The sequence below is a fragment of the Chionomys nivalis genome, chromosome 2 (assembly GCF_950005125.1).
Source record: "Chionomys nivalis chromosome 2, mChiNiv1.1, whole genome shotgun sequence".
Taxonomy (NCBI): Eukaryota; Metazoa; Chordata; class Mammalia; order Rodentia; family Cricetidae; genus Chionomys; species Chionomys nivalis.
Window position 1 is genome coordinate 93,209,428 of NC_080087.1, and position 12,615 is coordinate 93,222,042.

Sequence of the window (12,615 nt, forward strand, 5' to 3'; positions counted from 1 at the left end):
GCTCAGTTTTGTAAATGAGAAAACCGAGGCACAAAGGCATCCAATGACTCATGGAGGTCAAATGTAGGATGGGTCTGAGCAGACGTGGCCCCTCAGCACTGCACGCGGCTCTCCAGAACAGATGTCGGCATCACCCAACAAGTACCACTTGAGGACGCTGTTTGGGTACTCGGTGCAAATGTGAGCTAACCCTGAGAGTTACTGCAAAACGTCTGCGTTATGTGGGCCATTCCATCCTTCCATGAATCTCAGACTGTGCTGGGCCATATAATGGCTACTAACCCTGAGTCAATATTACAACTAAATTAATTCTGTCACTGAAGTTTCCATGGGAAAGGGTTACACGTAACATTAAAGATTCCACAAGGCCGATTAACTGATTTAAACTTGAGTGATTGGTTTTAGAGTTTAAAAGATATAGGTACAGACCCGATTACCTTGACTTACATTAGCCCCTAAAATCGACATTTTTTGCCCACCTCTGTGTTTGACCTAACATACTTCACATGATTTGCTGTATCTTTTTGGAATATACAAACAAAGCCCTAATTTCCACCCACCCAAAAGTTAAGAATGTTATCAGACAGCGTCTGAGGCCCAAAGCAGAACCTCCCTCCTCAGCTGTAACTGTCTACCTGATATTTCCAACAACACATTTTTTAAATGTCATCACTTGTAACTTTGTTTTGTTACCACAGAAGACTTCATGAAACTGTTACCATATTACAACACCATATTTGGATAAACCCAAACCTGTATTTCTGGAGCCTGGTCACTTTGTTTTGATTCCAGAATAAACAACCTTTTATTTCTTTAGAGACAAGAGCTATGTTTTGGGCATCAAAAATATGACTCCTCAAGTTGGGCTAGTCATATTCCAATTGCTCATTTTATACAACAAGCAGAATAAGCCTCATCAGAATAAGAACTGATGGGTACTTCCAAGGAAGGGCTTTTACTGAGAATGTGCTCTGACCTTGGTGTGGCCAGCAATAATCAACAAGGAGCAATGAGGCAGACACAATCTCCAGCCACCCTGTACCTCCCAGCGACTGCCAAAGACAGTCTCAGGGAGCAAGGGACTCTATAGGCCTACAAAGTAGACATCCAGGTTGACTTTGGGGCCAGATCCAAGCAAAGCTTTCTGAGGAAGAAGAAACCTAAACAAACATAAAGAAGATATAAACAAATACAAGAGGTAAAATCTTCTTGACAAAGAAATAGACTCCGTTAAGACTCTGGAGGAGCAGGGAGCACATCAAGCTTGAGGAAACTAGAAAAGGGACAGTAAAATTGCTTCCTTGGCCCTTTCTGTCTCTTAAGATTTGAGGTAAAATTTCTTTTCCTTTCTTCTTCTGTTTTTAGCATTTTATCTGAGATGCTAAGCACTAGAGAAGAAAAAGGCAAGGAGTCATTTGAGCAGAGATCCAGAAGCCAGAAGTAGCTAATAACTTCCATACCTCATGTCCCACACGTTCCCATACAGAGACTATACGCAGACAGTATCCTTGATCTGACAGCAACCAAGCAGCTGCCCTACGTAAAAGGCAGGTGGTGGCACAGGCTGGGTAGTATACCAGCATCACGTTACTCAACCCAGCACAAGCCTCGACCTTCCCTCTCTGTCCAGTTACACAACTGGAATTTGCTAGATCTGCCTGTCTGCTTGAATGCCAGTTTTTAAAGAGCCCCAATAGTGTTAATGCGACACAATAAAGTATAAAAGCTCTTTTTAGAGAGAAAATAAAAGTTCTCCAGTGACTGCTACCCTTGCCCCTGGCTAGCATTACCTAATGTGGCCAGCCAGAAGGAGAATTCAGATGAATGAAGTCTTAGTTACAGAAGCCAAACAAAAGAAATGAAAAGAAACTAGTGCTTCAGAGAAATGTGGTACTCCAGTCACGTGTCACCCCCACATAGAGCGAGTGACGTGGGCAATGCCCTCTCTCTCTTTGAGAAGCTGAAATAAGTCAAGGATTTATCAATATTCACTAACCATGGGAGAATTTTCTTTGGAGCTCCAGAATTTTCCGGAAAATTATTCAAGTGGGATCATTTGTGTTTACTGTCTTCTACAATGGTGGTCAAGTTGATCGAAAACATCTAAGACTCCCAGCAACATCTAATACTCCAAGCAGACTTCCTTCACAAAGGTGACATTCCCCTTGAAGATCGCCTCATTAATATGTTAAAAGAGATTTCATGACTGAACATAGGTAAGATTTCTGTGGCTTCTATCTTTGGATAAAACGCTTCATTCATATCAAGCAGTGATTAAATATGCAGGGCATGAAATAAGCAGCAAGTTTGGCTTCAAAGCCATCTTGCAAATTGTATGCCATCCAAACCAGACCATATGCCTTTAAATCTAGATGGCTGCCTACGTATCCAAGTAGTATCCAGTGCTACTTCTCTACGGCAAGAACCTTCAGAGGAGGAACAGAGGCGGATCAGGGTAGCTGGTCGATAAATGCGTGATGATAAATGGCTGAGTCCACCGAGACTCAGCTAACCACCCTTCACCATCTCTTTGGGATGATTATTCTGTTCTGTCAGAGAAAAGCATCCAAACTGGCAGCTCAAACCCACGTTACTCCTGAGCAGCTCACTGTGACATCTGCGGTAGTCCTTGTCTAGGAAGTATTGCCATCACCATCTTTTGGCTCCTTCAAAAAACTCCCCCCCTACTCCATACCTGACCAGCCTACCCCTGTGCCTCACACCCGAACCCCTGAGCAGAAGATGCAGGTCAGTCATGGGCATGTGACACAGCCAGGCCAATCTGAATCTTCCTTGAGATTGGTACCCGGACATGAGAGGAAGAGTCTTCGGCCCATTGGGTTGATTAAGCTAGGAGGATGGAGGCCAGGGAGATGCTGGTGGCCTCCTTGCCCTCAGTGGGGAGAATCAGTGGAATCAAAATCACTCATGGAAAAGAGAAACAGGGGGAAAAGCAAAAAAGCCCCAAGTGCACTGTCGATGCCCCCAGTGCTGTTCATTATCACAAAGGACCTCATGAGAATGAGTTAAACGGTATCTGACAACACGGGAGGAGCTCAAGACATGTTACCAACCAACTGCTTTTCCTCCTTCTTCCATGTCAGCAACCTCCAGAGCAGCGTGGAAGCCATCCTCAGCAGCATGCCTGCTTGTCTCTTAGGAAAGCCGGTGAGATGCAGAGGACAGAGGTGGACCTGCCCCCCTACTTGGAAGCAGAGCTCCTGGGAGGCTCAGAGATGCCCTTGTGGCCAGAAATACCTTTTCCCAGTCCACTCTCACACTCACACAGCCATCCCACCATAATCAAGGGAATATTTTTAAAGAATGACACGTCGCTTCCTGGAAGAGGAAGGAAAAGCATTAGCTAAACCCTAAAGTGGAACCCACGGCAGGAAGTAGGTTACATAAGCGCTTGACAGGCGTGTGGTTTTCTAAGGGTATGAAGCGCCAATCTGTGCTTATTTGGCTGTTAGCCAGTGGTACCATCCTAGGAAGCAGGCAAGCCAGAGTGTTAAAAATACAAAAGTTATCAACTTGACAGTCTTTAACCTCATGAAAACAAGAGAGCCCAGTGGTAATTAGTGCTAAATATTAATTGTGATTTAAAATTCAATTACTATAGGGCAAGTAAAACCACCATTAATGAATGGTGTCTGCAGAACATATACATCTTGTAGCCTCTGCACGTTGGGGCAGATAAACCATTTGCTTGCTCAATAAGTGCTGTTGGTTGGTGATCAAATTGGGTTGTTTTTGTCGTACAATCTGCGTGGTGCAAAAAAAAAATCTTAAAGGTAATTCCTAAGACCTTATGTTTGAGATATTTTCAGACTCAATAAGCAGTGCCATAAAACTGTACAATTTAGAACTGAAATGGCTCTTGCAGACTAAGGAAAGCAAGGCTCAGAGAGGATTAATGACCTGATAAATGGCAAGGCTGGGACCTCACGTCATGTGTCCTTGATTTCCGCCCGACGCCTCTCTTCTCTACCCTATCTCACAAGCAATAACACAGAACATTAGTGGTCTAGAGGAGAAGGTTCTTGACGTCATCTCGCCTCAACTTGTTCATTTACAGGTAGGAAATGAGGCTCAGAAAATTAGGTTCTTGCCAAAGGAGGGAAAGAAAAGCTAAACGTATCAATCCCTCTTACCTTCTAGCCACAGATAAGCATCTGCATCAGCAGGCACAAAGTATCCCACCATTTAATTTTTCCCACCTTACAAATACCCCATCATTCGCAGGAAAACCCTGGCGATGTGCCTGGTTAAGTTAGTAAGTTTTGAGAGGGCCTCGGGGTCTCTTAGTCAAGCAAGTGCACGGTCAAATATAAACAGCTGAGCCGAAAACTAGAACCTCCCACGGATGTTTTTGGTGCCTTGCTTCTCCCCCATTCCCACTAGATATAGAGGCTGCAGCTATTTCTGAAAGCAGAACTTGCCTGGCTTCAGCAAGAACGTTCTTAAATAGCCCAAAGTATCAAGTTCCATTTCTGGTGGAGGCCCTTAATAACTCTGCTGTGGAACTGTGGGGTTAAACACCGTGTTCTCCATCGCCCCGCGCTGCAGCTTCGGTGCCGTTGCTCCACGCTTCCCACTTTCCCATAGGACCTGTGTGACAGCGTGGAGATTCCTGAAGACCGCCTCAGCTCCCCACCCCCACCTCCACTCTTTCCCCACCCCCACCTCTCCACCCCCACCCCCGCCTCTGAAAAATTAGGCGAGCGGGGAGGTGAGAAGCCACCCTGAGAGTTGCCTGTCCGCCTACGGGAGAGCATTAACGTTGTTAATCTGCTGGAGGCTTGGCTTGGCTTCCCAGGGAAATGGCTGAGAGAGGGAGAAAATGTTTCAGTTGTTTCCCAGCCAGGGGGGGAGGGCACGCTAGTTACTGTTGTTTTATCTTGTTTTCACTTGGACTATCTCGCAACCTGGTGGTTTGGTATCACTAACACAGAACAAACAAATGTCAAATCAGATTACAGAGGAATTGTCCACTGCTTGCCCTCTTGCAAGTAACCTGCTAAACCCCTACCAGATGTTCAGAAAATAATACCATCCTTGCCCTAGAAGGGTTCACGGACCTCCTAGAAGAGGATATTCAATAACACAAACAAGAAAATGCCCCACAGATACTTTGAATTTGGGTAGGATTCACCCTTGCCCTATAGGCTGGGAATGAAAGGAACGTAGTTCTGAGTAACAAGGCAGAGAGTCTCTTGTAAACCCCCTGGGACTTAAAAGATTTTGGTTTGTTTTCTTGCTCGCTTTCACTTCCAGGGACCGAAACTCTTCCAGTGACATTTGCCCTACGTCCTCACATTCCACCCCCCTTTTCTCTTGTATTGGAAAAGCAAGATGCCCACAGTCACAGAGATGGTGTGAAGGGGTCCTGTCCTTCAGTCCTGGCTTGCCACATAGGTGGCCTCAGACCCAGGGAACACGGGGACCCTGATCAAAGTTTCATTTGATCCTGACCTTGAGTGACTAGGTTGAGAGCAAGCCCCAGGTCGTCACTCCCTGGATGTGGTTCTGTGGCTGTTTTCCTCCTTTTTCTATTTCCCCAGCCTGTGTACCTTGGTCTTTTATACAAATAGTTCCCCTGTTGAGCACTTGATTTGTTCTTCAGTTATGTTCTGATTCGCCTGCGTCTCGAGTAAACAAAGGAGGCTGCGGCTACCACCCTTAAACAAAGCATACTAGTCAGTCAGCCCATTAATCCCTTTCTGGCTTTGTTACAGTTACAGGCTAGCGCCTTTTAGACAGTCCCAACATCCTATGCATTTCTAAAGAAGAGTTTTAACCTTTCAGGGTCTGACTCTCCTCACCTGTCAGGAGGATAAAATGGAGTCACACAGGCAAGGTGATAAATATTGTGTTGTGTCGGACAGGAGGAAGGAGTACTTGCCATGGATGGGTGTGTGTGTGTGTGTGTGTGTGTGTGTGTGTGTGTGTGTGATGTTGGCATTTATTTTTGTCATTATCCCTAACGTTCATTTGGGTTCTCATTCTAGTTCAGTTTGACTGGATGGATAATGTTGGAGCTCAGACGAAGTGTACACTTGACCAGCCAATAGTAAAAGGACAGCACTGGATTTCGCTGTCAGCATACACAGATGTCAGAGCTTCCAGTTACTCAGTTAGTAGCATACCCACCAAAAGGCAAAAACATTAGCAACATGCCTGATACGCCCTCGCCCAACCTCTCAGCTATGATTCCCCGTGTTCTTGGCTGATACTGCCCGTACAACTCCACAGTTGTCTTTCATGATAGTTTAGATCCATTTGAAAAATAAGTAGTTCCTTGAACTATTACTGACTACTGACTGCTCACTAAGACGAAGTAGAGACACAAAGAAAAGAAAAGCCTTTCAAGAAGTTACAATCTAAATTAAGTATCAGGAGTGTTATGATTTCAGCCACAATGAGGCTGACACTTCCAGGTTCTAGGGCTATGCCTGTGCAGATGAGCCCTCAGGCAGAAGTGCCTAATGGCCCTGGGGAAATTAAAGGGCGCTGCATGACCCACATGCGGTGTGGATTACATCATGTATGTATGACTCAGCTAAGCCCTTGTGCACATGTGTGAGCCCTGTCATCTGCATATGACATAATCACGTCAACCCGCTGTGCGCATGCGCTAGGTAGCTTTTAAAAGCTGGACGTGCGCCCTCTCTCTCTCTCTCTCTCTCTCTCTCTCTCTCTCTCTCTCTCTCCCTCTGCACACTGACTTCCCCAGGCCTGTACACACCCCCTCTAATAAACTTCTAAGCGGGTTTGTTGCATGTTCTGTGTTTCCTTCTCAGTCACGCCAGGTAATTTCATTGATGCCGTAAGAGTGGGAGGCTCCCCCGCCCTAAGCCCCTCTCCCAGGGTTGGAATCCAGAACCAGGTATTTTTTTCCACAACAACCATGTGTTCCATCTGCCCGAGTGCAACTTCTATGCACACCACTGGTTTCAATTGGTGAGTTTCCCAATTGTGGTCAGCTTGACTGTTTCTCCAAACCCAAGGAATTGACTGTTGAGCTCCCAGCAATCTTCTGATGTTCCTAGAAGTGGGAGGACAGCCCCCAACCATGGTCTTTAAGGCTACGGTTGAACCCTTTGCTGACATTCATCTCTGGATTCCTTTCCTTAGCTAAATTCATGTTTGGATGAGAAGGGGACAACTGGGGGCCCCGGGTCCCTCAGATTTTTCTTTCTCCTTTTTTTTCTTTTCTTTTAGACCACTTGTTAGTGGTTACCGCTGTGGCCTCTCTGGCTCCCAAGTCACCCTGACCGGAGTCATTCAGGTTTTAACACCCTGCAGCCCTGCAGTGTCCACTGCCAATTCACACCCCACCTCTAAAGGGGAGACGTCCCCCTATAAGCCTGTGGTGTTGCTGTTTTTGCTGGTTTTCATGGTTTCAGCTATGGTTAGCAAGCCATCCAAGACCATCAATCCAGCCCCGTCCCCCCATGCCTTTTAGAGGCCCTAAAATCCCAGGCCTTAATGCCCTACTTACAGATTCTTTGGAGCCTGTCCTGGAACTAGCTCTTGTAGACCAGACTGGTCTCGAAGTCACAGAGATCCACCTGCCTCTGCCTCCCGAGTGCTGGGATTAAAGGCGTGCGCCACCACCGCCCGGCCTTTTTTTTTTTTGGTTTTTCGAGACAGGGTTTCTCTGTAGCTTTGGAGCCTGTCCTGGAACTAGCTCTTGCAGACCAGGCTGGTCTCGAACTCACAGACATTCGCCTGCCTCTGCCTCCCGAGTGCTGGGATTAAAGGCGTGCACCACCATCGCCCGGCTCAGATAACAATTTAAAGTGGTCACTTCAGAGCCTGTCCTGGAACTAGCTCTGTAGACCAGGCTGACCTCGAACTCACAGACATTCGCCTGCCTCTGCCTCCCGAGTGCTGGGATTAAAGGCGTGTGCCACCATCGCCCGGCTTAGATAACAATTTAAAGTGGCCACTTAATGGCACCTTTGATCCTGAATTCTATGGGAGCTTTCTAACTACTGTCAGCACGCAGGCAAATGGAAGGAGTTTCCTTAAATCCAAGCCTTTTACTATCTAAATTCTAGGTCCCAATCTTATAGTCTCACCTTTCATGATATCTATATGATCCTACCTAATAACCTACTTCCTGAAGAACACAGGCGAGTTTGGGAGCAGGCCAGACTATGTGCAGATGAGGTTCACCAAACACATGCAACACCCCCGCCCCAGGGGCAGAGGCAGTCCCCAAGCGGAACCACAACACCCCAAGTGGAATTTTAGCTAGGAACTGATTTTTGACTTGCCTTCTAGCAGATCTCCATTAAGGCTGCCTTCAAGCCAGTAAACTATAATAAGCTCTCAGAGGTCATTCAAGATGCAAAGGAAAATCCTTCTACATTTTTGGATTGCCTCACTAAAGCCCTGATACAATATACTAACTTAGATCCAGAAACCACTCATGACTCATCTTTTTTCTCAGTGCTACCTTGGCATTAAGGCTAAACTTAGACGTTTGGAGAAAGGCCCCTTGACCCCACAGGCGGAAGTCTTAGAGTTGGCTTTTAAGGTGTACGATGCGAGGAATGACAAAGCCTAGAATCATTATTGTCATGTGCTAGCCATGGCCTTCCAACTGGCCGAGGTGACAGACTGCTGATCCGTGTTGTCCATGCTGCTCCCTTGCCCCCCCCCCGGGGGGGGGCCGAGAACCATCAGGCCCGTGTTTCAAATATGGTAGAACTGGTGATTGTTCTTGAGCACATTGTAGCATGGTGACATCAAACCCAGAAAATTCCCAAGTTGACCTTCTAGGTCTGGCCATGGACGAGTGAGGATTCCCAGGCTCCTTTGACCTGACCACAACTGTCATCTGTAACACGGAGCCACAGGTTGTTATTACAAAGACCATCATTAAACATAGAGCTGGAGGTACAAGGATTGCCAAGAGCCTAGGTGGTAAAAAACAACAATGAGGTTGGTGACATTCACAGCCCCAGACTCTAAAAACTCACAGTCCAGACTTTAACATAACAGGTTTATCACTGATTGCAGCAGTGTCTCAGGTAATACCATGATGCTAAAGAGAACACGTGCCTTAAGATCTGCTTCAGGTAAAACATTGGGGGGTCTAATAATTCCCCTTTCCAATAATTCCCCCTTCTTTTCCTCCCTCCTCCCTACCATCTTCTATTGCAACACTATATCATCATAATCATAAGCTTTTAGTATGACTAAAATTTATTTCTTTTCAAACATTTTTTTTTCATGAGCTCCAGGGAGCCAATTGGACCTATCTAAACGGGCCAGACTTGCCCAGAATAAGTATCCTTTAATTCTTATCATTCCTGGTCTCAGGAACCCCTGGGAAATTCCCTCCTCCACCACCCCCGCCCCAAAACCCTCTATCTTCCATCTTGGGACTCTCCTCCCTTAATCACCAGGATCTAAAATTTTTTCCAGACATAATTCTCTGTCTTTCCAGAATCTTGAGAGGTCCAAGCTGCCAGCCACTGAGCCTGGAAAAAACACAAAAGTAATCAGCTACCCCAGGATGTGGTCAAGCATCTTAACTCTCCAACGCCCACAAAATCAGCAGGAAGCAGTCACAAGAGACCTGACGATGCCCCATTCCCACCCATTAAAGACCCTAACCTCCCCAAATTTTTTATTAGATTTTTTAAAAATAATACCAATCCAAGTTCCCACTCCCTCTAAAATCAGGAACAAGGCAAGGTTGTCCACTCTCTCCATATCTCTTCAACATAGTTCTTGAAGTTTTAGCAATAGCAATAAGACAACAAAAGGAAAACAAAGGGATTCAAGTTGAAAAGAAAGAAGTCAAACCTTCGTTATTTGCAGATGATATGATAGTGTATATAAGTGACCCTAAAATCTCTACCAGAGAATTCCTACAGCTGATAAATACCTTCAGTGATGTGACAGGATACAAGATCAACTCAAAAAATCAGTAGCCTTCCTATACACAAATGATAAAGAAGCTGAGAGGGAAATCAGAAAAACATCACCTTTCACAATAGCTACAAATTTTTATAATAAACAAAAGGGTGGAATGTTATGATTTCAGCCAAAATAAGGCTGACAATTCCAGGTTCTAGGGCCATGCATGTGCAAACAAACCCTCAGGCAGAAGTGCCTAATGGCCCCAGGGATGTTAAAGGGCCCCGCATGACCCATGTGTGGCGTGGATTATATCATGCACATATGACTCAGCTAATCCCTTGCGCACATTCGTGGGCCTTGTCATCTGTGTATGATGTAGTCATGTCAACCCACTGTGCACATGTGCTAGGCAGCTTTTAAAAGCTGGCTTCCCCGCCCCCTCTCTGCACACTGACTTCCCCAGGTCTGTACATGTCCCCTCTAATAAACTCCTAAGTGGATTTGTTGTGTGTTCCGTGTTTCCTTCTCACTCACGCCAGGTAATTTCAAGGAGTTCTTGTTTTCTTAAACAAATACACACACACATGAATGAACATACATATATATATGTATATACACATATACATAAGTGTATACATGTATATATACATATATGGTTCCAGAGCACATTTTTACATGCTGATATTGAATTAGAGAAATAATTAGAAAACAGGAAAATAATGTTGACTTTAGCACTGACAGCAAAATAGAGGAGAGACACTGCCTGACTAGTCAAACCTCTATAGATAGACCTTCTCAAGAGGTGTGTGTTCAGGTGGGAGATCCATCTCACCTCTCCTCCCTGTCTCTCTCTAAACCCTACCCCCATTGAGAAAGCACACCAAGCAGCAACTATTCCCCCTTAGATGCTCAAGATCTTACCTACAGGGTATTTAAGGCATGGTCCCTAGATTTGCCACATGATTTTATTTCCTACTTTCTTCCCCTGAGAATCACCAGGGGGTTACTTTGCTCAGATTAAACCTGGTTTTATTAATTTGGCTGGGTTTGGTGTATTGTATAGGCAGAGAAACCCACTAACTGGGGATTTAAAAATAATTATCAGTGTGCATATGTTTATTTATCTTACAGAAATGGTGAAAATAAGAATTACAAGAATAAGGATGTGTAGTAGTGTAAACCAAAGTTCCTGACAAGAAGGTGTGTTCCTTAGTCAGGGTTCTATTGTTGGGAAGACACCATGACCACGGCAAATCTTATAAAGGAAAACATTTAATTGGGGATGGCTTACAGTTTCAGAGGTTTAGTCCATTATCATCAGCAGCATGCAGAAAGACATGGTCTGGAGAAGGAGCTAGTTCTACATCTTGATCTTCAGGCAGGAGAAGGAGACTATGTTTCACACTGGGCCTAGCTTGAACATGTAAGACCTCAAAGCCCACCCCCACAGTGATACACTTCCTCCACAAGGCCATATCCCATAATAGTGTCACTCCTTATGGGCCAAACATTCAAACACATGAGTCTCTGAGGGCCATACCTATTCAACCCACCACAATGTGTCTACAGAGACTGATTGGTTGATTAGCAATCCAGTACCATGGGGAGGCTGGAACGTTGCAGGTTAAAAGGCCAGATACTGGGGGCTAGTTATAGTTCTTAGAACAGCCATTCCTTGCCCAATTCTGTGTTGGAGCCAACATCCTGTGAGCATTTGAGTGCTTTTGGAATGTATTAATGTAGCAGACCACCAGTGGTGAACTCTGCATCCTTCCTTTCGTTGGGTGTATATACTAACAGGAGAGTCATTTTAGTTGATATCAGTCACTTTTATTAAAAAGAAATGCTCAAAATATCTTAAATGTCCTTAAACTGAACACTAAAAATTGTGATTCAGAGCAACGGAATCATTGTTAAATCAGCTGCTAAAATAATATACATAAGCAAGTGTTCATGGGAATTGTGTACATGAGTAGGGTATGGATTGCATACATACTTGTGTATGTATACATATGAATATAAGACCACAGCTATGCAGGGCTATTTCAGATAGCCACTATATGCAGAAATATACTTACGTAGTTTCACCATATACATAGTTCGATACATTTCAAGGTAGAAAAATGCACATACTGTCTCTGCAAGAGGCTCTGAGCAGTGAAGGCCATAGGGGTGTCCCTGTGGTTAGGCATATTTGAGCATTCTTGTTTACACACTTTCATATCTTTTGAGTTTTTAAAAGTGAATGTGCATCACTGTAATATAAACCAGTTTAAAACAGAAAGATGCTTAATAAAAGCTGTTGCAAATGCAGCTAATGGCAAAAATCAAATGTATCAAGGAAAAAAATTGAAAGCTTAATCGTGTGAAATCATTCCTCAGTCCAAAAACAGTGAGATAAATAGTTTTCAATCAAAATAAATTATATCTCATGACTCCAAAATAATACAACCAGAAAACAGAATGCCAAACAACACATTAAGCCCATTAACGGCCACGCGCTGACAGTTTAAACCGCAAAGAAAACCGGGAAGTCAATGGTTCCTTTTCGCTCGATTTGCGGTGACTATCAAGAATCAAATATCTAAATGAAACTCTCCTCCAAAGAACTTTGGGAGTTCCACATGAATATGCATCAAAAAAGACAGAAGGGCCTCTCTCCCTGCTTCCTCTCCACACTCGCACACATGCGGCTCTGCCATGCACTTTCAACATATGCTCGCTCCCGAGGAG